We start from the raw sequence: 25,355 nt of genomic DNA on the forward strand, positions 1-25,355 counted from the left end.
ATTGCTTGTTGCTAAATTCTTTAAGTACCTACTAACTTGAAAGATTGATAAAAACTAACTGAGGGTGCCAAAGCCTTTGACTGTGTGGATCACAATAAACTGTGGAAAATTCTGAGAGATGGGAATACCAGACCACCTGACCGGCCTCTTGAGAAATCTGTATGCAGGTCAGGAAGTAACAGTTAGAATTGGACATGGAATAACAGACTGGTTTCAAATAGGAAAAGGAGTACGTCAACGCTGTATATTGTGACCCTGCTTCTTTAACCTATATGCAGAATACATCATGAGAAACGCTGGACTGGAAGAAACACAAGCTGGAATCAAGATTGCTGGGAGAAATATTAATAACCTCAGATATGCAGATGACACCACCCTTATGGCAGAAAGTGAAGAGGAACGAAAAAGCCTCTTGATGAAAGTGAAAGAGGAGAGCGAGAAAGTTGGCTTAAAGCTCAACATTCAGAAAACGAAGATCATGGCATCTGGTCCCATCACTTCATGGGAAATAGACAGGGAAACAGTGTCAGAGTTTATTTTTTGGGCTCCAAAATCACTGTGGATGGTGACTGCAGCCATGAAATTAAAAGACGCTTACTCCTTGGAAGAAAAGTGATGACCAACCTAGATAGTATATTCAAAAGCAGAGACATTAGTTTGCCGACTAAGGTCCGTCTAGTCAAGGCTATGGTTTTTCCTGTGGTCATGTATGGATGTGAGAGTTGGACTGTGAAGAAAGCTGAGCGCGGAAGAATTGATGAGTTTGAACTGTGGTGTTGGAGAAGACTCCTGAGAGTCCCTTGGACTGCAAGGAGATCCAACCAGTCCATTCTGAAGGAGATCAGCCCTGGGATTTCTTTGGAAGGAATGATGCTAAAGCTGAAGCTCCAGTACTTTGGCCACTTCATGCGAAGAGTTGACTCATTGGAAAAGACTCTGATGCTGGGAGGGACTTGGGGGCAGGAGGAGAAGGGGACGACCGAGGATGAGATGGCTGGATGGCATCACTGACTCGATGGACGTGAGTCTGAGTGAACTCCGGGAGATGGTGATGGACAGGGAGGCCTGGCGTGCTGCAGTTCATGGGGTCGCGAAGAGTCGCACACGACTGAGCAACTGAAATGAACTGAACTGAATTGAGGGTGAAGGATAGAAAGAAATCTCATTGTCTGCAAGCCACCTTCTCACAGTTTACCATTCTTGATCCCAGATACGCTTATATAGCTAAGCTTTTGGAAGTAAAAGGTGCATTACTCATTGAATTCCAACTTTTCAAAGTTTAAGATTTTTGTTACTGTGCCTGTGCATTTAATATGGTGCTATATATTCCTTGTGGCTCAGCTGGTAAGAATCTGCCTGCAATGCAGGAGACCTGGGTTCGATCCCTGGGTTGGGAAGATCCCCTGGAGAAGGGAAAGCCTACCCACTCTAGTATTCTGGCCTGGAGAATTCCATGGACTGTATAGTCCATGGGGTTGCAAAGAGTCGGACACGACTAAGCGACTTTCACTTTCATACATTCAGTCAATCCTCATTGAGTCTCCTGTGCTTATTCACTCAGTTGTATCTGACTCTGTGACCCTTTGGACTGTCAGCCCTCTGTCAATGGGGGTTTTCAGGCAAGGATACTGGAGTGGCTTGCCCTTTCCTCCTCCAGGGGATCTTTCTGACCCAGGGATTGAACCAGAGTCTTTTGTGTCTCTTGTATTGCAGGCAGATTCTTTACCGATGAGCTATCAGGGAAGCCCTCCTAATCTCCTGGCTTATTTATTTCCACAAGGAATAAAGGAGAGGTAGGCTTCCAATCTGTGCACAATTCTTTTTGTATAGGCTGAAAGAAAGGATGATTGTCTTTGGATAACGTCGAGACTGCAAGTGGCTGCTATGCTTAAGATACACATTTGCTATGAACAACGTTAAATTAAACTTTTATATTAAAGTATGGTTGATTTACAATATAGTTTCAGGTATACAGCCCAGTGATTGAGTTATACATATATGTGTATATGTTCTTTTTCAGACTTTCCCCTTATAGATTATTACAAAATATTGAGTATAGTTCCTTGTCCTATACAGTATGTCCTTGTTGGTTATTTGTTTTATATATAGCAGTATGTATATGTTAATCCCAACCTCCTAATTTATCCTTCCCCACAAAAGTATCTTTTAAAAAAAGTTAAAAAAAAAAAGTTAATAAACACAACAAAACACATCTGAGAAATTTTAAAAGTTAAATTGTGACTCTCATACCAATATGTCAAAGATTTATGTCTCATACACATGTCAAAGAGTTAACTCACTAATTTATGAGGGAAAAAGTAGGTAAGATGAATGATACAAGTGGTTCAACGATGAATCCAAAAGACAAGTACATGTAGGCAGTCAGGAATGCTGCCAGTGGTTAAGACGCTGCACTCACAACGTAGGGGTCACGAGTTCAGTCCCTGGTTGGGGAACTAAATCCCACATAGCGCAGTGTGGCCAAAAAATTAAGAAAAGAATTTCCTTAATTGAACCAAATCAAAAAGAAATGCAAAAAAGCAAAATGGCTGTCTGGGGAGGCCTTACAAATAGCTCTGAAAAGAAGAGAAGCGAAAAGCAAAGGAGAAAAGGAAAGATATAAGCATCTGAATGCAGAGTTCCAAAGAATAGCAAGAAGAGATGAGAAAGCCTTCTTCAGCGATCAGTGCAAAGAAATAGAGGAAAACAATAGAATGGGAAAGACTAGAGATCTCTTCAAGAAAATTAGAGATACAAAGGGAACATTTCATGCAAAGATGGGCTCGATAAAGGACAGAAATGGTCTGGACCTAACAGAAGCAGAAGATAATAAGAAGAGGTGGCAAGAATACACAGAAGAACTGTATAAAAAAGATCTTCATGACCCAGATAATCATGATGATGTGATCACTAATCTAGAGCCAGACATCTTGGAATGTGAAGTCAAGTGGGCCTTAGCATCACTACGAACAAAGCTAGTGGAGGTGATAGAAGTCCAGTTGAGCTATTTCAAATCCTGAAAGATGATGCTGTGAAAGTGCTGCACTCAATATGGCAGCAAGTTTGGAACCAACTCAGCAGTGGCCACAGGACTGGAAAAGGTCAGTTTTCATTCCAATTCCAAAGAAAGGCAATGCCAAAGAATGCTCAAACTACCGCACAATTGCACTCATCTCACATGCTAGTAAAGTAATGCTCAAAATTCTCCAAGCCAGGCTTCAGCAATACGTGAACCGTGAACTCCCTGATGTTCAAGCTGGTTTTCGAAAAGGCAGAGGAACCAGAGATCAAATTGCCAACATCCGCTGGATCATGGAAAAAGCAAGAGAGTTCCAGAAAAACATCTATTTCTACTTTATTGACTATGCCAAAGCCTTTGACTGCATGGATCACAATAAACTGGAAAATTCTGAAAGAGATGGGAATACCAGACCACCTAACCTGCCTCTTGAGAAATCTGTATGCAGGTCAGGAAGCAACAGTTAGAATTGGACATGTAACAACAGACTGGTTCCAAATAGGAAAAGGAGTATGTCAAGGCTGTATATTGTCACCCTGCTTATTTAACTTCTATGCAGAGTACATCATGAGAAACGCTGGACTGGAAGAAACACAAGCTGGAATCAAGATTGCTGGGAGAAATATTAATAACCTCAGATATGCAGATGACACCACCCTTATGGCAGAAAGTGAAGAGGAGCTAAAAAGCCTCTTGATGAAAGTGAAAGAGGAGAGTGACAAAGTTGGCTTACAGCTCAACATTCAGAAACGAAGATGATGGCATCTGGTCCCATCACTTCATGGGAAATAGATGGGGAAACAGTGGAAACAGTGTCAGACTTTATTTTTTGGGCTCCAAAATCACTGCGGATGGTGACTGCAGCCATGAAATTAAAAGACGCTTACTCCTTGGAAGAAAAGTGATGACCAACCTAGATAGTATATTCAAAAGCAGAGACATTAGTTTGCCGACTGAGGTCCATCTAGTCAAGGCTATGGTTTTTCCTGTGGTCATGTATGGATGTGAGAGTTGGACTGTGAAGAAAGCTGAGCGCGGAAGAATTGGTGAGTTTGAACTGTGGTGTTGGAGAAGACTCCTGAGAGTCCCTTGGACTGCAAGGAGATCCAACCAGTCCATTCTGAAGGAGATCAACCCTGGGATTTCTTTGGAAGGAATGATGCTAAAGCTGAAGCTCCAGTACTTTGGCCACCTCATGCGAAGAGTTGACTCATTGGAAAAGACTCTGATGCTGGGAGGGACTTGGGGCAGGAGAAGGGGACGACCGAGGATGAGATGGCTGGATGGCATCACGGACTCGATGGACGTGAGTCTGAGTGAACTCCAGGAGATGGTGATGGACAGGGAGGCCTGGCGTGCTGCGATTCATGGGGTCGCAGAGTCGGACACGACTGAGCGACTGAACTGAACTGAACTGACAGTAGGGAAGTCAGTTGAACTTCTGCCAGACAAGCTTCATTTAAATGTCAGATATCAGTGGGCAGGAATTGTTACCAAGCAGGTCAACTGGACTTGCATGGAGACCTCTTGTCTTTTTCCTGAAACTGGTGCTGAGAGTGGAATCACACAAGCTATATTCAATGGCCAAAGAATGGAAAGGGGGAACCTAGTTTGCAAATCAGCTCTCAACCCAATTCTGGTGGAGCCACCAAATCTATTAGAAGGTCAAGGTTAAAAGGAAGGAATTGGAAGGAGTGGAAAGAATATTCATGACTTAGTGGAGAACAGGGGTGTGGCTGGGACCCAGAACTGCTGCACCTCTCCTTTGCAGTGCTTGTATGGGCTTTTTCAGTTGTTGTCCTGGCAGTTGTCAACTGTTCTGGCGCTTATGAGTGTGTCATTAGCGTGTGCTAATATATTACCGTGAGCTGATAATGAGACTCAAGGTCCCCTGGAAGCCAGATCTTCCCCAGTCTTTGGCCTAGTTTGTTCTAACCAGTCCTTGTTACTTTGTCTCTTTGCATCTTCCTCCTGAAACTTGTGGCTGCTCAGTCGCTCAGTCATGTCCAACTCTTTGCAACCCCATGGACTGTAACCCACCAGACTCCTCTGTCCACGGGACTTCCTTAGATAAGAATAATTGGTTTTGGAGTTCTGTGGTGGTCCCAGTGGTTAGGGCTCTGAGCTTTCACTGCAGGAGGCACAGATTCGATCCCTAGTCGGGGACTAAGATCCCGCATGCTACATGGTACAGCCAAAAATTTAAAAAGTAAATTAAAGAAAAACACTGATTTCATTTGAAGGAAGGGCAAGGGTAAGATTCTGGGGCAACAGCCTTGGTAACGGAATCACTTGCCTTGCCATCTGTTCTCCAGAACCTATAGAGTTGGGACCCCCCCTGTTGGCTCCAGTGGCTGGGACTGCACACTTCCAGTGCAGGAAGCCCAGGTTTGATCCCTGGTCAGGGAACTAGATCCCACACACTGCAACTAAAGATCCCAAGTGCCGCAACTAATACCCAGTACAGCCAAATAAATAAATAAATAAAATTTAAACCTATAGAATGGAACTTCCCTCATGGTCCAGTGGTTAAGAATCCACTTTCCAGTGCAGGGGACATGGGTTCGATCCCTGGCCTGGGAACTAAGATCCTGTGTGCTGGAAGGCAATTAAGCCTGCACGTGCCACAGCTACTGAGTCCCTTCACCACAACGAAAGATCCCTAGGCCTGCAGCTAAGACCTGAGGCTGCCAAATAAATAAATTAAAAAACCTATAGAGTTAGAAATAGCTTAAAGCAAAGAAAAAGATCCATAGACCCAGATAATCCAAGGGTGTGCATGACAACACCTAGTTGTCCATTGAAGACACACAATAATTGTGTGACCCATTTCAAAGTCTTTCACAAAAAAGACTTGTAATTCTCCTCGGCCCCCACACTTGTATGGGCTTGTTTACTGTAACTTGAAAATTGCACTGTTGCTAAAGGAAATAGCATGATGAAATCATTCATTAAAATATCTAACAGGATGACAGCAGTGGACAAAAACAATTCAACTCTTATCAAGGATTTTCATCTCTTTCTCAACAGACTTGGTATGTGGTCTTCTGCAAGGCATTTCCCTTCTCTAAGCCTCAGCTTTTTTTTAATCTCTAAAAAAATACAAGATGAGACTTGATTTCTAAGGTTTCTTCCTATTTTGAGACTCTTTTTTTGGGGTCTCTCCTTGATTTCATAAGGCCCATGGAACCAAACACCTACCCTTGGACGTCCTCACAGGAATGAGGACATCTCAGCTCCAGGATCAGTTCTGTGTATCCATCAGGAGCTAGTGTGCAGCTAACCATTCATCCCACGAAATAGTTCTTTTAAAGTGGAGCCTCTGTTCAACCACATGAAAAGATGCTCAGCCTCAATCAAAGTAAAAGGAATGAATCCAGATTTAAGAGTATCAAGAGATCCTATTTTTCACCTAGTCAGTTGATGAACATTAAAGTTTGGCGATTCTGTGCATTGGCCAGGAAGACCAAATTGGTGCAACTGGCACTTTATTCTGCTCTTTGCAGAGCAAGATAGAAGTATGAATCACAAAAATTTAATTGTATTTACGCTTTGACCCGACTCAGCAATTTATCCTCCAGATAGAGTCCCTCATGCACACAAAGATGTTTGTACTCCAGTATTTATAGTAGAATGTTTGTAGAAGCATAAAAATGCATCGCCCTATATGCTGTCAGTATATTAAGTAGAGTATGTTATACATACAAATGGAATACTGTGCAGTGATATTTGAGGTATATTAACTCTATGGTGTCAGTTCAGGTCAGTTGCTCAGTCATGTCCAACTCTTTGTGATCCCATGGACTGCAGCACGCCAGGCTTCCCTGTCCATCACCAACTAACTACGGTGTAACACTGTATTTGAAAAAGACGATCTGGGGCATATATACGTTTGTATATACAATCCCTGGGAAAATGTACAAGGAATAGGTTTGTAACTTGTTAGGTTTGTAAACCATGTATCCATTTTAAAATACATAAAAATTTAAAATAAATGAGACAACCCAGTGGAACAATTGGCAAAACACTTGAACAGGTACTTCACAGAAGAAAATCCAAACATGAAAAAAATGCTCATTTTCATTAGTCATCAGGGAAATGCAAACTTCAACCACAATGAAATACTATTTACACACCCACCAGAATGGCTAACATGAAAAACACCAAGTGCTGGTAAGCACGCAGAGAAGCTGGGGCTTCCATCCACTTCACTGCTGGGGGCAGGAATGCGATTGTTAAACCACCCCACAGGACCGTTAGGAGTGTCTGCTGAAGACTTGCGATAGAACGGTCCCACAGTACACTGTACGGCATCGTTCATGGATATTTGGGTTGTTTGCAGTTTGGGGCTAGAATGTAGTATACCCATACAGTGAAATAGAATACAGAATGAAAGTGTACACTACACACAAGTAAGTCTCACCAATAGGATGTTGAATAAAAGTTCAAAATTGGGCAAAACTGACGTTTGGTATAGGAAGACAGGGCAGGGCTGTGATTACCACGGTAGTAGGGATGCTAGGGGCCTAGTAGTATTCCATTTCTTGAGCTGGGTGCTGGTTGTATGAGTGCACACTTGGTAAAAATTCAGCCTTGTACATTTATGATTTGTATGCTGGTACTTTAACAGTGGGAGAGAAATAGACTTCAAGGGCTGTACAGTGGAAAAATCAGAAATTTCTTCAGAAGGGAGTTGGGTGGTTTCTTATTTTTTCCACTGAGATTGTGATGTTGAATGCATCAGCCAGATCAGGGAAGCCAGAAGGCTGGAGCTCTCCAACCCAAGGTGTTAAACAAGGCCCAGGAAGTCTAAACAACCCAAAGTGGTGTGACACATTCCCGTGTTCCTTTTCACTGGGTCACCTCACCTCCAGCTGCAGGTAGAGCCCTCGGGGGCAGCAGGCCTGTGCCTTGGGCTCTGTATTCCCTGGAATCCCAAGCTGGCCCTCTCCTGCCCTTCAGCGTGTCTTCCTCCCCGGCACATTATCAAAAATTCCTCCTTCTCTCCCATTCCTGCGACAGTGCAATACACAGCAAATGAACGAACGAACATGTCACGGTTGGCCCCTTGTTCAGATGAAGAAACAGGCCCACTGCGTTTAAGGAGTGTGCTGAGGGTCATACAACTGGGAGAGGAGCTCATAGCCTCCCGCTCCTGAAGCACTCCCTACAGGAAGAAACATGTATACACATGGCTGATTCATTTTGTTGTGCAGCAGCAGAAACTAAGGTAGCATTGTAAAGCAATGATACTCAAAAAAAAAAGATACTAAGGAAAAAAACCTGAAAAAAAAAAAAAAAGAACCTGATCTGAGAATGAAGCCCACCTCAAAGGGAAGCAGTCAAGGAAAGGGAGACGAGACCAAGTTCTGATGATGTCACTTGGCCCCTGGATCCGGCTGGGCCAACCCCAGAACTTTTCAGTCATGTAAGCCACTGTATTCCTGTTATCACCACTTTTTTTTTTGGTTGTGCCATGAGGGATGCAGGACTCCAGTTCCCCCACCTGGAGTCAAACCTGAACCCCCTGCAGTGGAAGCTCAGCCTTAACCACTGGGCCACCAGGGAAGTCCCTATATTCCCTCTTTTTGAAAAACTGGTTTGCCTGGACTTTTGTCACTTACACATTTACATTGTGGTAAATATACATCCCAGGTCCAAATACACTAGTTCTATCCTATTTCCTCGAATTACCAGTATAGATCTCATATCTTTTCTATCCTATTTCCTCGAATTACCAGTATAGCTCTCATATCTTGAAATCTCATGGTTAACCCAGCATGACTTGATCCTTGCCACTGGTGCTTCCTCTTCTGAGGGGTCATAGATGTTTTTCATGAGTCATTTGTCCTGAATGTTTCCCAGGCCCAATGTCTAGTTCACCGGTCTGTGGTTTGCAGAATTTACTTTCTTCCCCTTTTTAAGTAAAATGGCCATGTCATGTGCTTCTCTCCAACCTTCTGGCAAGTTCACAAGATCTTCTATGAAGTCTGGAAAAATAGGTGAATCTCTTGAGGACAAATGATATTTCCCCCAAATGGAGTCTGACCCTGAATGAACCCTCATTTTCCAATTTTCCTGAATAGCTGGTATCACCAGAGTGAAAACAAGGCTGCAAGAGTCTGCTCCTGGTGCTGGGTTCACTCACTGAACCAAGGGAGGACTTCCTCCAGCGGCAGACATGATCCTCCTCCATTCCATACAGTCTTCATGATGGTCTTGTAGCCTGTGGGATGCCCCCCATCTGTAGTGCCCATATAAGAGAATGAACGCTGTCTTACACTTCTCTGAATTCACACGAAGCTTAAAATACCCAGAGATCTGGTTTCTCACAAATGATGGCTACACGGAGCTGGTCACGCAAATCGGAAATGGACCAGAAGCAGCTGAGGTGCTGAAGGCCCCACGCCTATTGTAGAACCACAGCTCCCAGCTCTTTCCTTCCTGTTGGTCCCTTAAACTTTCCCAAGCAAGTCTTAACAGGCCGCTTTCCCAGGGACCAGCAGCTCCATGTGTGGGGCACAAGAAAGACACTTGACCGTCAATCCACAGGCCGTGTTTTCTTCCGAGTGGCAGAACTCCAGTTCCTCCTGCCTAACCCCTAGGACTTGCGAGAACAACCCCCACCCCAGTTTTCTGAAGCTGACATTCTGCCCTAGTTCAGATGCCAGGGCATTCATTCAGAGGCAGGGCTTTACTACGGCTTCCCTGGTGGCTCGGAGCTAAAGAACCTGCCTGCCAAGGCTGGAGATGCGGGTTCAATCCCTGGGTCAGAAAGATCCCCTGGAGAAGGAAATGGTGACCCGTTCTAGTATCCTTGCCAGGGAAATCCCATGGACAGAGGAGCCTAGAGGGCTGCAGTCCATGGGGTCCCAAAGAGTTGGACACAGCTTAGTTACCCAACCCAAAGGCGCTCTATAGCTCTGCAGTGTAGCTCTGGAACTGTCTTCAGAGAATTTCCAGTGTCAGACTTCACAGTCTGTTTCACTAGGTGCTAGAACCAAGCTTACCATAACCCCAAGATTTTTGGGAGGGGGGTGTCCATTTACATTCCTATGCTTGCTCTTGAACTGAAAAATCTTCCAGATACATGTATGACTGAGTCGCTTTGCTGTCCACCCAAAACTGCCACAACATTGTTGATCAGCTATACTCCAATATAAAATAAAAAGCTTTTTTAAAAAAATGTGTCCGAAGCACACATATTTTTTACCTTTTGTGGTTTTGGTTTGTTCTTTTGAAGAGATGTGGAAGAAACCCAAGCCGGACAGCCCGAAAATTGTGGTTACTGTATCGTGAAAAGATGCTGATGGGCGTAGGAGTTCTGGAGCAGAAAGTGGAATCCATCAGCTTTTTAAGATGCCCCGTTTAAAAAAAAATCAATCGGCCTCACAGTGCCCTTCCGTTCCATGCATCCTTGCCTGACTTGTTTCACAAGTACTTTCCTTAAAGTCAAGGCTTCAGCCTAACTGAAACAGGCGAGCAGGAAATGGCATAAGGGGATCCTTGTCTTAAAGGTGCGGACACCAGGGCGGGGTAGCAACCCGAATCAGGTTATACTCCCTTCCCGGGCTCCCCCACCTCCAGAATCATCAAATAATCCACTCATCTGTCCGCAGGACGGCCTGCACCCACCCTCCACCCCACAGCTCTGGTCGGCCCGGGAGAACACTCTAGTGTTTTGAGCAGATCCAGGAAACGTCGTTGCGGCGACCTTCTGTTAGAGGTCCCCAAGAGTACTCCCAGGGGCGGGGGAGCACGCCTGCATCCGAAAGGCAGCCCCAGCCCGGAGCGAGCCGGGGCCGGAGGGGCCCGAGCGCCTCGGAGCGTCGGGCGCAGGTGGCGGCCCCACCCCAGCAAGTGACGCCGCTTCCGGGCCGCACCGCGCCTGCGCAGTCCGGGTTGGGGGCGGGGGGCTGGGCCCGGGCTGCTGACTGACAGCTCGCGCGGGCCGGCGCCTCAGAAGGACACGGCTCCGGGGCCGGCGCAGTGGCCGCACAGCCGAGCCCGAAGGCGCCCGCCCGCGCTCTGGCTCCCGGGCCCGCCCGGCCGGCCGACCCCCGCCGCGGTGAGAGGGGCGGGGGGCCCGCTGGCGCCCGTGAGGGGGACGGCGTACCGGGCTCTGTGGGCGGCGCGGGGACTCGCTCTCCGAGGGGCGACAGCCGGAGCGCCCGGGGACCGGCGGGTGAGGGGTGGTCGGGTGGGGACCGGGGCCCCGGGGGGCTCTGCGGGGTCGGCCTCGGCTCGCGCTGAGGTGAGGAAACGGAAAGAGGGGGCCAAGAGCCCACCCTGTGGGGAGCGGGGCGCTCCCTGGGGGCTGGGGGAGCCGGAAAAGGTGTCCCCAACCCTGGCGGGTGACGGTGTCGCCAGGTGGCTTAGGAATGGAGCCGGTTCCCCAGTTTTGGGGGAGGAACCCCCCCACTCCTGGACGAGCGTGCCGGGAAGGGGCTTCCTCGAACCGGGGTGGGGAAGACTCTTGGTGAGCTGTGCTGCGTGCTGGGCTTTAAGTTTGCTGACCCTCTGCTTCTGAGGTGGCAGCGGGGGCGGGATGGGGGCACAGGAGAAGGGCTCGGCCCGCCTCCCCGGGGCCCCCTCCCCACGGTGGTCGGGAGCAAGAGGAGCTTTGCCGCGGGGCCGTGCAGAGCAGCTGTGTGGAGCAGCTGGTTCAGGCTGGCCTGGCCCAGGGACCAGGGTCTTGGAAAGGACAGGATGGGGGAAGTTCTGGAGCTGGGTGCGAATTTCGCCTTGCCTGGGGTCTGGGCTTCCCTGGGTTGTAGGTTGATTGCGTTTGGGAGGAGGAAGAGGACTTGTCAGTAGGGACTGGCCAGCTCCTGTGACTCGGGTAAGTGTGAGGCCAGGGTGCCAGCCTGCAGACTGGGCAGGAACTCACCTCTGAGCTGGCACAGGTGAGGAGCTTGATATGCAGCTTGACTCTCTGGGGTGAGTAAATGATAGAGGCAAGCTGACAGCTGTCAGGGAGCAGGCCACCCTCCAGACCATTGTCACCTAAAGCTGAGGTTTGGAGCTCATTTGATTCGAGGCACCCCCTCCCTCAACCTAAACCAGGGCAACCAAGATGCTTAACACTGAATTAAGCAAAGAAAAAAAATTCAGTTGTATTACACGTGAGCTCTTCTTTCCATCTTTCCGTGGTTCTGTTTGGAAGTGTGTGTTTTCCCCTTGTTCCATCTCTCCCTTGGGCTGTCACTGGCTTTTATTTCCACTTGGTGCAGAAATAGGACTGCTTACGCATTTGAAGCACAGGGTGATCAGCTATTGAGATCAGCTCACAATGAGAAAGTTGACTCATGAGGTTCTTTTCCCATTAAAGAGACGAAGATGGCTGAGGACTCAAGCATATGCACTTTACTGAGCAGATTATCTCTAACTTCTCAATTGGTTCTGGAATACAGTCTTCCGTCTTTGTCTTTTGTATGGCTTGTGTGGGTTAAAGTGAAGATAGTTTGTATTATTTGAGAACACAGCAATTAAGGCCAATGAAAAACTACTCAGTGACCTGAATAAATCACAAACCTTAAATAATTCGCTACAGATTTCCAGACAGTGCAGAATATCCACAGATATTAGACATGGTCCTTTTTGCATGACAATAGCTTTGGTTCTTTGGAGGTAAATTGCTTTAGGATGGCTCCAAATGGCTCTGAAGGGCTTCTCAGGTGCCTCATTGGTAAGGAATCTGCCTGCCAATGCAGAAGACACAGGTTCAATTCTTGGTCCAGGAAGATCCCCTGGAGAAGAAAATGGCAACCCACTGCACTGTTCTTGCCTGGAGAACCTCATGGACAGAGGAGCCTGGCAGGGTCAGTCCATGGGGTCGCAAAGAGTCAGACACGACTGAGCAGCCACAAAATGGCTCTGAGAGCACATTTTTTAGGACAGTTTTTCAGAAGGTTTAAGGTGAAATGAGTCATCATGCTATCTGCCTCTGTCTCTCTTCCCTTCTCTCAAAAGAAAATAATCAGGTGAAAAGAAACATCAAAAGCAGCCTAGGAAGAGAGAAAGTCAGGGAAAGTCAACCCATATGACATGCAAAGGGAGGAGTAAAAAGCCTTATTGCCAATGATAACCCCTCACTTTTACACCACTGAGTAATTTGCAAAGGGCTCTCACATGCAGGATCTTAACTGATCTTCATAAATGTCACAGATGAGGAAACTAAGGCTGAATGGCTTGCTCATGGTCACTTAGCTAGTAGGAGCAAAGCAGAGTGTGAAGCCTACTTGTCTGACCCCAGATGCGGTGGCCCATCACCGCTCTGCTGAGCAGGATGCAGGATGCGGGCCGATGATAGACACATCCCAGGCTCCGGGGACTCCCAGCGTCCCTGTCTCCACTGCTTTCCCTGCTTGCTAAGGCAGCGTGACTCTCAAGCGTAGATGCTCTCCACCACTTCCTTCTACCCCAGGCTTGAGCGTCTGCATGTACTCAGATTTGTTTATAGGTCCTTGAGAAACCTAGTGGGAAGTATGATTGCAGGGAGTGTGTTTTGCTCAAGCGCTCAGGGTTTCCTAATAGTCTAGGTGTCTTCAGCCATGTGATGCAACAGACCCAGGCAATTCTAGGGAAACTTGCCATAATCGTTTTCCTTGTCCTCCACCCAGAAGAAAAATGCAGTGGTTGTGAAACCTGAGGAGTTGACCCAGTACTTTTGTTTGTTTTATCCAGTTTTTTTTATACATGGCATTGTTTGCGTTATGGTGATGCTTTTTTTTTTCCCCCTTTCCTCTAAAGAGGGCACAGCTGTTCTCATTAGGGAAGAATAAGCCTGAATCCCATTTTCTAGCTCTGAGCATCTAGATCCGAAAAAGGACACCAGAGGAGGTTATCTGAGTGTGTTTCAGCAGGTCAGTTGTACAAAACAATTTTTAAAAAAGTCAAGGCAGTCTGGGGTGCATCAGTGGCTGTGTAGATCTGGAATGACAAAGGTGAAAGTTCTCGTGTTGAGGAGCACGGGCTTCAGTCATTGTGGCTTGCAGGCTTCGTTGCTCAGCAGCATATTGAATCTTCCTAGACCAAGGATTGAACCTGTGTCCCCTGAATTGGCAGGCAGATTCTTAGCCACTGTACCACCAGGGAAGTCCCAGAGTGATTTAAAACAAAAACAACTTTGAATCAAATCATGTCTCTCCCCAGTGACATCTCAGTAGTCTTGGGATCAGATGCAAGCTTCTTACCTGGGCCCACTCTGCAAGGACTGACTGACCTTCCTTGTTGCTCCAGCTTCATCAGTTGCTACTCCCTCCCTCAACAAAAGTCCCTCTTTCTTTCTGGGCCTTGACTGGGTCTAACTTGCTCTGTCTCAGGGCCTTTGCACTGGCTCTTCCTCAAGCCAGATTCTCCTGTGGCTGACTCCTTGTCATTCAGGTCACTGGTCCAGTGTCACAAGCTTAGTGGGAGCTCCCCTAACAATTAAAATAATTTCATCCTGGTCCCCAACCCACTTTGCTCACGTTGTATCATTTTACTTTCGTCATTGGTATCAGAAATGGCCATATGTGTCTGTACTTTTAGTGCCGGCTCCCCATTTAGCATCGCATCAACAGTGCCCCTAAGAGCGCCTGACATGTAGTAGGTGCTCAATAAATACTTGCTAAATGAATGATTTTTATAACAGACCTTGTCAAAGATAAGAGGGATTGCTGCATTGGTAGATAATAACTTAGTCTTCTCTTACTAGAGACAGCCATCCGTAGGCTGGTCAGCTGACTGTCAGGCCACAGAATTTTAAGCTTTAGACAGACAGATCAGTTTATGAGTCTCCTAGGGCTGCTGTAACAAAGTACCACAAACTGGGGGATTTTAAGGAAGAGATAATTATTCTCTTACAGATCAGGAGACAGATGTGCGAAATCAAGGTGTCAGCAGGGTTGGTTCCTTCTCGGGGTCTCAGAGGCAGTATCTGTTCCTGCCCCTTCTCAGCCTCTGGGGGTTTCCAGCCACCCTTTCTGTCCCTTGGCTTGCAGCTGCATGACCCCCATCCCTGCTTCTCTGGTCACATGACCTTCTCCCTGTGTGGCTGTGTGTATGTATGTGTGTTTTCACAGTATCTTCCCTTTGTGTGTGTCTCCCTGTCTCTTCTTATAAGGACACCAGTCAAATTGGATTTGGGGCCCAACCTATTCCATTATGACTTTATGATTAAAAAAAGAATGTTTATTTAGTTGGCTGCACCAGGTCTTAGTTTCGGCATGCAGGATATTTAGTTGTGGCATGTGGGATCTAGAACCCAGGCCCCCTGCATTGGGAACACAGAGTCTTAGCCACTGGACCACCAGGGAGGTCCCTCAGCATCTCTTTCCATGGTTCAGTTCATGGAATGCTCAAAGCGTAACGCATTCTAACTTCGAGATCCAGTAACATTTTAAGGGGTAAAACTGGGAGGAGGGGGTTATTTTTCGGGCTAATGACATGGATTTGGATGTTTGTGCCTAAAGTATTTGTGATCCTTACAACTTGCAACTTATAGCTTGTGCTCTAGGTGTGTCCCGGGTGAGGAGAGGGAGGGTCTGACTCATAGAGTGATTTTCGCAGGGTCATCCAGGACCGCACGAACCTCCCAACTGACTGCAGAGCCCGTGGCCTCTCCCCATAACCGTTTGTGGCTAGGTCTCCCTGGTGGCTCCAGCCCGGGGCAGGATGCGGAGTTTCCACGACAGCTCCAGAGGGCCCTCGGGGGATGACTGCTCCCTTGGCGCACTTCTATCCCTGTCCTTGTGGCGGAGGGTTGGCTCCCTGATGGTGAGATAAACGGTGCCGCTGGACATGATGTTCCCGTGTCAGGCCTCGTGCAGCCGGTCGAAGCCGGAGGCCACAACATCAGAAGAGTCACATTTTTCCTTTGTGGGACTTTCCCAGTGATTCTGAGGGGCTTTTAAGTAAGGCTTTTGAGAATTCTGAGTTTCAGTGTCTCAGATTTTGACCCTGAAAAAGGTTCAGAAAAAGGGCCATGCAGGAGTTGCTAGAAAAACTTGTGAAAGGGCCTGGTGGGTGGAGAGTGGGGTTGAGGGTGGTGAGAGCAGGGCTGCCTGTGAGCAGAGCGGCCAATGTAACCTGTCCCTTCGCCTTCAGATGTCTTTTTATTGCTGGCTTCGTCTCACCCAGATACCCAATACCCACCCCTCCCTTATTTAATTGTTTGTTGGCTGGGTAATTCATGCAGATGGTACAAAACTCAAATGATACGGGAGGATGTCCAGGGAAAAGTGATTTCTGTCTCTACCTCCCCTCCCCTGGCTTCCGTCTCCTTCCCAGCAGCACCATCTCTGCCCATTTCTGTGTCTCTTTGCAGAGACTGGATGTCCTTTAATGTCCCCAAGTGCCACCCCCACCCCCACCCCATGTCATCCCACACACTGCACTCCCATCCTGACTTTTCATGCCTCTTGCCTTTTCAGAACCCTTGCTGTGGGGACCTGTTAGGCTGGTCTGTTCCCAGGTGCTGAGACCTGATGGGAACCTCTGCCAAGAGTTTTATATTTAGAAGGGAGATGCTTAGAAAAATAGGAATCTGCAATGGTAGAGCGTGGGGCCTTCAGGGAGGAGTGTGGGAGCAGAGCTTGTATTTGTGGGTTCTGATCCGGTGCCTTGAGCTTCAGGGTTAGCCCTGGTGAGGAGGCCTGTGTGCCTCCCGTCACAGCCTGTGAGGGCAGCGCTGGCTCTCAGGTCACACAGGTCTGGTCCCAGCACCACGCTGTGTTTACAGCTCATCTCTCCCGTTTCCTGGTCTGGGGTGGGGCCCATCCTCCATGCTTTGCGCACAGTTTGGTGGTATCTTCATAGCTCTCAAAAGGCGGTGTGGTCCCAGCGTGGCACACGGGGTGACACTTCGTGTCCCATGACAGAGGAGGGACGTCATGGAAGAAAAGCCTCTCATCCTTGGGGCCTTCTGGGCTCATTCTGGAAACGTCCTTCCGCCTCTGAAGATGCAAAGTGAATGATCAAGACGCATTGCACTGTGGGAATCATCTCCACCAAAAGCTGAAAGAAATGGTAAATCTGGAGGGGAAAAAAAGAGAGTCAAGGGGCTTGTTTTTTCTCCTCATTACTGAATCCATGTATGGAAGCTTGTGCTGGGTATGGGCTGTGTTCCCAAGGGCCAGCCTTTCACAGACAGGTGTGCTCCGAGGCCTTTGCATCCCAGCCAGGCATGACTCAGAGCCGATGACTCACTGGTGGCAGTGATGACCAACAAGCAGGGGAAAAGGAGAATCTAGAGAGAGCAGCACAAAGGGAAAATGCCAGAGTTAGTGAGCTTGGAGGGTTCCTGTTCAGCTGGCATCCTTGAGTGAGGGGCTTTGAGGGTGAAACAGGGAAGCTAAGATGCAAAAATAGAGCCCAGGAAAAGTGTGTCGGGGGGAAAGCCTCACAAGAGAAGAAAGCTAAACTGAACTGAAAGTTCACAGTAAATGCCAAGAATGAAGCCAAAGAATTCGGTGAGATCCAACAGTGAAAAGCTTAATTCGTGTGGTGATGCACAGGAAATAGAAACCGGTTCACAGAGGGAAGCTGGTCCACTTCCCTCTCTGGAGGGAGGCAGGTTATGCTGGACTTCGAGAAGCAGCAGGATCACTCTCAGGAACCCGAGGCCCGCTCTGGATGATGAAAAAAGTTCATTTTCCTGTTGTCGTGGAGTAAAGGTTGTCCACATAACCAAATGTAACGTACAGGGAATTGGTAAGACCCTTGTGCCCCATGAAGGAAGCAGCCTCTCGGACTTCCATCTCTCAGGTCACCCCAAGGGGCCAAAACCTGAGGGGTCCCAGGGATTGACCCCTCCCACCCAGTGGTCCTTCTCTGTCCTCACCTGTCCCATCTCTGCACAGTCACCAGAGCGCAGCATCTTTGCACAATTAAAATCAGACCGTGGCATTCCCCTGAGGCAAACCTTCCAGGTCTCTCCCAGTGCTCCTGGGATGAAACCCCGACTCCTTAACTTGGCTCCCAAGCCCCTGCCTAGCAGGTGGCAACCCCACCAGCCTCAACCAGGCCAAGTTCATTCCCACCACAGAGCCTGTGAACTTGCCGTTTGCTGGGGCCGGGCTGCTGGTGGGCAGCCTCACAAACAAGTCAATGAAACAGTCCCAGTTAACTTTAATAGTAGATTTTATTTAATCCAGTATGCCCAGGACATGATCATTGACATATCTAATCAATATAAAAATTGTTAACAAGACAGCTTACATTCTCTTCCTGCACTTAGTCTGGGATCTGTGTGGTTGGCACATCTCAGTCTGAGTGAATCGCGTTCCCTGGCTCAAGGACCACACAGGGACAGTGGCTGCAGACCTGTCCCGCTTGTGCTTTTGTTTCATTCATCACTGCACTTACGATGGGGAGCATGCTGCCTCCTATTTACCTCTCTTCTCTGATTTGAGCACATGCTCCTGGAGGCCTGGACTTGTTTGCCTTGTCCACTTGGCATGGCACCTGGCACCCTGTGATGCTCAAGAATTTTTGCTGAGTGATCAAACAAACACATCACCGAACAAATGAACCACATCTCCTTCCTCTTCACATCCCAGAGGCAACTGAATAGTCGTCACTGCCATTTAGAGCCTCCTTTAATCGGGAATTTCATGCATAAGGCTTCCTGTTTCTCGTAGGTCTCTAACTGCTTCATATCAGGACTTGGGTATGTCACAGGCCTGTCGCAATAGTTCTTTACTGAGCTTATTTGCCGGGTGATGGTGATACTACCAAGAAAAGGATTTTCAAAAGGAAGCAGTGAACAGGATTGAGGCTCTGTGGTGTTGTTAGTGCTCAGAGTTAATCTAGATCAGGGATTTCAACTGGGGACAACATCTAGGGACCTTCTGCTCATCACAGCTGGATGGTGCTTCAGGCACCTGTGGGTAGAGGCCAGGGATACTGCCGAGCCCACAGAACAGCCCCCACTGCCGAGAATTATCCAGCATGCGTGCTGCTAGAGCCCTGCTGTTGATCAGCGTGGCTTCCTGTTGGCTGCGTTTCTGAGTTGCCTCTGGTAACGTCAAGGAGGTTATTAGTCTCCAGAAACTTGACAGGTTCTGTGCCAGCCCCATCTTTTCATTCCCTTGTCTCCCTTTCATGTAAACCCACCCATATTTAGCATTTCTTTTCCTAAAAGGGCAGACCAAACAGGCACTGCCTCCAGCTAAAGCCTTTGAGATGAAAAAAATCCCGTTCCACGTTTGCAGCACGAATTAGAATTCTGCAGGGAAGACGTCTGGAGAAGCCCGTGCTGAGAACTGTGGATCCGTGTGCTGTACGCCCGTGGAAGCTGTTTGGAAACCGTTGCAGCAAAGCAGAAGCGGAAACCCATTTCTTGCCACCTACCTCGAAGTCAACATCTGCCATCTACATTTTCAAGCAAACAAACAGACATGTACTTAAACTCATAAGCAGGACTGCACTGCAGAATCTCACCTGTTTCAATTCTTCTTAAATATGAACGCTCCCCAAAATCAGAGAGTTCAGCTCCCATACTATTGTGGGTAGGACAGGGATTGCTGACAAGTTTCAGGTTTACACTTTTAGAGAATACTTGCAAACATTAAGTGGCGTTGTGCTACACTTGATGATCTTTCTCATCCTCAGCCCTCTGACTGGGTCTGAGTAAGTCTGAACATCTGTGTGTGTGTGCACGCGCGTGTGTTGGGGATTATTACTGTCTCTCGCCTGCTGCTTCGTGTGTGTGTGTGTGTTGGGAATTACTGCTGTCTTTCACCTGCTGCTGCTTGCTGTTTCCTTTGTTCTTTCTTTTTACTTTTTGGCCACACCTCACAGGATGCAGGATCTCGGTTCCCCGACCAGGGATAGAACCACACCCCCTGACCACTAGACTGTCGGAAGTGCCCGTGCTGTTTTCTCTGCAGTGTCTCCCGTTGCCTGGCTGGCAGGCTCCCACCAGATTTCACCCAAACTGTGCAGTCCAGGTCTTCCCCAGGCAGTATCGCCTGCTTCTGCTTCCGGTCTCCCATTCACGCCTGCGTCCTGGAATGACGGCGCTGGTCCCCCTTGCTATAATCATTCACTTATGTCTGTCTCTTCTTAGATGGTGTTTGGGAAAGGAAGGCTCATATACTATTTATCTTTGTGTCTCTAGAACGTAATCGCAATTCCCACGACTTGGTAAGGACTTAAATGGTCACACGCACGACCTGAACCCTACAGGATAACACGTTTCATCCGTCACGCTGGCACTCCCTCCATCCGAGATGAGAGGCAGCAGCTGTGTCCTTGGCCTTGGACGATGAAAGTTGCAGGACTCGGCACTGAGCAGAGAGATGTCAAACCAGCCCTGGGGCAGGAGTGCTCCCTCCTTTTTTCCCTAGTTCTCTGTTTCACTCGGCGCTGTTGTGGGCAGAAGTGTGGGCTCCAGACGCAGCTGCGTGTGCACCGCTGTGCGGCTTTGCTGACTTCCCTGTGTCACCATTTCCCATCTTAGAGCTGCTTCTGTGAGTCTGCACCTTTCCCCTGAGCTTCCTGTCAGCCTCCCCATCCCTTTTTTTTAATTTAAAAAAAAACTTTTTTTTTTTTTTTAAATCTTTTGGCTGTGCTGAGCGGCATGTGGGATCTTAGTTCACCAACCAGGGATTGAACCCAGGACCCCTGCTCTGGAAGCACGTTGCTTTAACCACTGGAGATGGGGAGAAGCCCCTCCCCATCCCGTCTGTCTGCCAGCCCCCACTGTCTTCTAGAAATCTTAAGTCTCATCTGACACTAACGCTCTGGGGTTTTATTTGAGTAAAATAAAATCTGGAATCACTTAGTGGATAATTGTTTTTGTTCTTGCTCCTTTGCAAGTGTTAGTTGCTTAATCTTGTCCAACTCTTTGCGACCCCGTGGACTGTCGCCCACCAGGCTCCTCTGTCCATGGGATTTCCCAGGAAGGAATACTGGAGTGGGTTGCCATGCCCTTCTCCAGGGGATCTTCCTGACCCAGAGATCAAACCAGGGTCTTGTACATTGCAGGCAGATTCTTTACCATCTGAGCCACCAGGGAAGCCCGACGTCTCCTTTTGTTCTTTTATTATTATTTTAAAATCGTTCAGTTTTTTTTTTCCCCATTAAGACCTTGAGTGAGTGAAGTCTTTGTGACCCCATGGACTGTAGCCCACCAGGCTCCTCCTTCCATGGGATTCTCCAGGCAAGAATACTGGAGTGGGTTGTCATTTCCTTCTCCAGGGGATCTTCCCAACCCAGGGATTGAACCCAGGTCTCCCGCATTGCAGGCAGACGTTTTAACCACCCTAAGTAACTAATAGGAAAACCTAGCATTTGCGGGTGAACAGCACTAAGCCCTGTGTGTTTGCCAGTCTCTACAAAAGTAGGAATTAAAAAACTTCTTTAAATGCTTTCTAAAAAATGTCACACTGCTAAATCTGACATTGCCTGCATCACTTCCAAACAGGAAGACCTATAGCTTATCTTCTCCCTTAGGGATTGATGAGGGAGCAGTAATCCACTCCGGTCGCTGACAGCTCCCTGGAGCATGCTTAGCTGTCTGCCAGTGAGCAGCAAGGTTGTGGACCCAGACTCGCTGGGGCTTATCTAGACCTCTTACTTAGTTCTGTGGCCTTAGACAGTTAGTTTAAAATAGTTATCTGAAAAGCTCTTTAGATAGCTTCTCTAAGCCTTGAAGTTTCTTCGGCCATAAAATGGGAATAGTACTAACCTAGCTCCTGTGTTATTGGAGAATTAAAGCCGGTTCTCCACATAGAGCGCTAGCTCTACGCTGAGTGTTGATTGTAATTATCAGTTAGTTAATTATTAAAAAGTGCTAAATGATAGTCACAGCATTATGGGAAAGGACAATCCAAGCCACCTTGGCTTTCTCGTACCATTGTCGCTGGCTGAAGCAACAGTCCTTCTGGAGGAGGGAACCACGGCAGTGCTCAGGTGTGGCCAGAGGTCTCCGGTGCTTGCTGAGAGGTGGGAGCAGTGTCTGTTTTGCAATGTCTGCAAATGCCGTCCTTTTATGCAAATTCAAATTTGCAAGGGGAGAAAATTTTTAGAAAAATGTAACTGTGTGTAGCTTCTGTCATGAGTGGTATAAGGATCTTGAAAAGGCTTGATAAAGGACTCTGGCTCCGCATCTCAGACTTGTCTGTAGAATCGAGGATGCCCTGTCATCAGGTCCCGCAGTGCTGGACCGCTGTCCCACCCCGATGCCTCCCTCTGCCTGTCTGTCTCTCTGGAACAACCATGCTGGTCTGGTCACTGGAACAACCTAGCAGCACTGGTCTGGTCTTCTTGATGGGATGACACTCTCCTCCATGTCATGTTTTCAGGAATACTCAGTCTAAAGAGCACATGGGATCTCTTCTGTTAACATGAGAGTCTGGAGTGGAGTTTTAGGAAGACACATTTGCTCAGTAAGGGGGCAGCAGTGGGAAAATGGGGGCTTCCCTGGTGGTTCAGACAGTACAAGGAATCCACTTGTAATGAAGAAGACACAGGTTGGATCCCTGGGTTGGGAAGATCCCCTGGAGAAGGAATGGCTACCGATTCCAGTATTCTTGCTGGGGAGGTCCCATGGACAGAGGAGCCTGGCGGACTGACAGTCCATGGGAACTCAAGGAGCTGGACACGACTGAACGACTAACACCCCCCCCCACCCCCCCCCCGCAACACACTCACATGGAATAGGGACACAGGGGCCAGTCACTCCAGGAAGGAACAAGCAAAACCAGCTGTGGAGGTGGCGGCCTGGAGGCGGGTGTCCTGTCTCATCTTGGCAGGGGACCCAGAGGCATCGCCCCAGTTCTCTTGAACTCTGGGCCTTGGTTGGAGGGATGGGCTGATGGCTGGCAGAGCTTCAGGCGTGGCCGAGCCCGAAGCATGGCCCGCTCCCTGGCGGCCATGTTTCTTCCAGGAGCAGACGCCGCCCTACAGAGCTGGTCTCTTCTTTCTCGGGCGGTTCTGTCCTGTGTGACTGACTTAACTGCCTCAGATGCCTTCCGTGGACCTTCATGTTTTTAGAAAGGCGTGAGCATTTCCCCATCTCTTGTTTCCTGAAAACCACAGCAGCTCAGAAATAAGAAGTCTTATCCTTTCTCCGCATAGACACTTGGTGCAGCCTCTGCAGCCCAGCCTTTGTCCAATCAGTCGTGAGGAAGCTGGGTCCCTAGTGTGAACTTGAAGGGAGGAGGTGGTGACCCGGGGCCTGGCGTGCGAGTCAGGAGCCCTGAGTCCCCAGGGAGGGACTCCTGTGTCACCGAGCCCAGGCTTTCCCTCTGGTCCCAGAGGGGAGCTTTGACTGCATTTTCTGTGTGCAGAAGCCTGAGACCCCCAACTCTCCCAGCAGCTCCTTCCACTGAAAGGGGGGTCCATCCCTAGCCACGGGCGTGATCTCTGACAGACATGTTCCCCGATGTCTCTTCGGCAGGAAAGGGTGGGTGGAGAGGGGCCGGGGTCCTCCCAGAGCTGCTCCGGCTCTTACAGTAAAGTGGGGGTGCTCTCTGGGGAGTGGATCCTTTCATTTGGTTCTTAAGCAGCGGGCCCGTGACTATTTTAAGACAGTCTCAGGGGGCTCTTGAAATTGAGTTCCATTTCAAAGATTCAGTGATCCCAAGTCACTGTTACTGCAGAGGAGGGCACTGAGCCCTGCCCCACATGTTGGGGCCACAGGGGGGCCTGTTTTCCAGCCTCTGCAGGCTCAGTTGACCTTCTCAGCCCAGTGGTCAGCTCACTAGGCTTAATGGAGCTCCTCCGGGTGGCTGACCCTGATCCTTATGTCCTGCTTGGGCTTTTGTACTTGTCTCAAGGCCCGTGACTGGACCCGGCCGTGGGTGAGGCTCATCCTCCAGTGCCCGCCAGCCGAGGGAGGGGGTCGGAAAGGAGACACTGCCCGGGGGTGGGAAGCTGTGCACAGCCCTGGGGAGGCCAGTGGGCCAGGTGTTTGCGCGGCCGCCGCCCTCTCTCCCTGATGCAGCGAGTTGCTCTTGACTGTCCTTACTTTGGCCTTTGGTTATTTGTGCTTCCTGTAGAGAATCCAGGGAAAGTCGTCTCTCTCTTGAGTTTTTCTCTCATTAAACCTTTCTTACTGTGTGTCGCCACTGCATACCCACACCTGTGATATGTGGCTATTCTACTAGCATTGCCTCACCTGTTTTGTTTTGAAACCAAACTGACTTGATCCAGAGTACTTTCTTCCTACTTGGCCCCTTCCTCCATGTAGACAAAGGATGAGAAATGGAAAAATGACGACTCTTGTCTCACGTGTCTGACCCTGTCTGCCTGCAGAGGAAGGGTGGCCCACGTGTAGGCAGGTGGTGTCCCGTAAGCTTGGCTGGCACAGGGACTGAAAGGACTGATTTGTTTGACCCTGTTCTCCAAGAATTCAGGTCCAGACCTGTTTGTCAGGAAGGGTGTGTGGTTCCAAATGGACACCTGGGAGAAATGTGGACACAGGTACCTGCCAAACCAAGAAATCTAGGTCATCTGCTAGACTGGATGAACATCAGCCACGGAGCTGTGGGGTCTGGGGTCTCTAGGGCCCCACTTTTTGTAAGAGAAGGGAACTACTATTTACTTATTAGCCCCTGTTCTAAGCACTTGGCTCGCTGCGTCCACCTCTTTTTAAAAAATTAACGTATAGTAAAATTTAGTTTGTGCCGACTCTGGAAGAGAGTGGAAGATAAGGGAAGCCTGGCGTGCTGCAGTCCATGGGGCCGCGAAGAGTTGCACACGACTGAGCGACTAAACAACAAATCGTAAAACTGACTTCTTTGGAGTACGGTTCTGTGTATTTTAAAATACGTACAGATTTGTGTAACCACGAAATCAGTTAAGAGACGAAACACTTCCTCCGTCTCCCCCGCATTCCCTTTCACTGTTTGTTGCACCCCATCCCTAGCTCCTGGCAGCCCCTGACCCCCATCTTTTGGAGCACCTCTTAGAAATGGAGTCAGGCTGTAGGTGAACTTCCAAGGACAGTGTTTTTCACTCAGCATCATGCATTTGAGGTTCACCAAGGTGTTACGTGTGGTGGGATTTTATTGCTGAGAGGTCAACTCTAGTATGGGTGCACCACAGTTTGTTTAGTCATTCACCCGGAGAAGGACATTTGGGGTATTTTCAGTTTGGGACAGTTATGAATAGAGTTGCTAGAAACATTTGTGTACAGATTTTTGTGTGACCCTGAGTTTTCATTTCTCTTAAATACATATCTAGGAGTGGGTGTGTGTGATAAGTATATGTTTATAAGAAACTTCCCAAATCTCCCATCCAGAAGAATTCCAAATGATGTCTGTCTATCCTCCACCCTGAAGGGCTTGGAGCATAACTTCCCGTTCCTTAAAGGGGGCCTGCCCACAGCGACAGCCTTCCAAAC

At 48.4% G+C, this 25,355-nt stretch overlaps 1 protein-coding gene across 3 annotated transcripts in view; it reads left to right on the forward strand.

Moving 5' to 3' along the window:
• Positions 1-11,002: 11,002 nt before the first annotated feature.
• Positions 11,003-25,355, forward strand: part of KIAA0513 (KIAA0513 ortholog) — a 52,373-nt gene continuing 38,020 nt past the window's right edge. For 2 of the 3 annotated variants that reach the window (XR_008200928.1, XM_052656991.1), the window contains exon 1: positions 11,003-11,087. The gene's annotated coding sequence lies outside the window, so the exon portion shown is untranslated. The remainder of the gene's footprint in view (positions 11,088-25,355) is intronic. The other variant, XM_052656992.1, reaches the window with a different exon arrangement.

This window comes from Budorcas taxicolor, chromosome 18 (assembly GCF_023091745.1).
Source record: "Budorcas taxicolor isolate Tak-1 chromosome 18, Takin1.1, whole genome shotgun sequence".
In the NCBI taxonomy this organism is placed as follows: Eukaryota; Metazoa; Chordata; class Mammalia; order Artiodactyla; family Bovidae; genus Budorcas; species Budorcas taxicolor.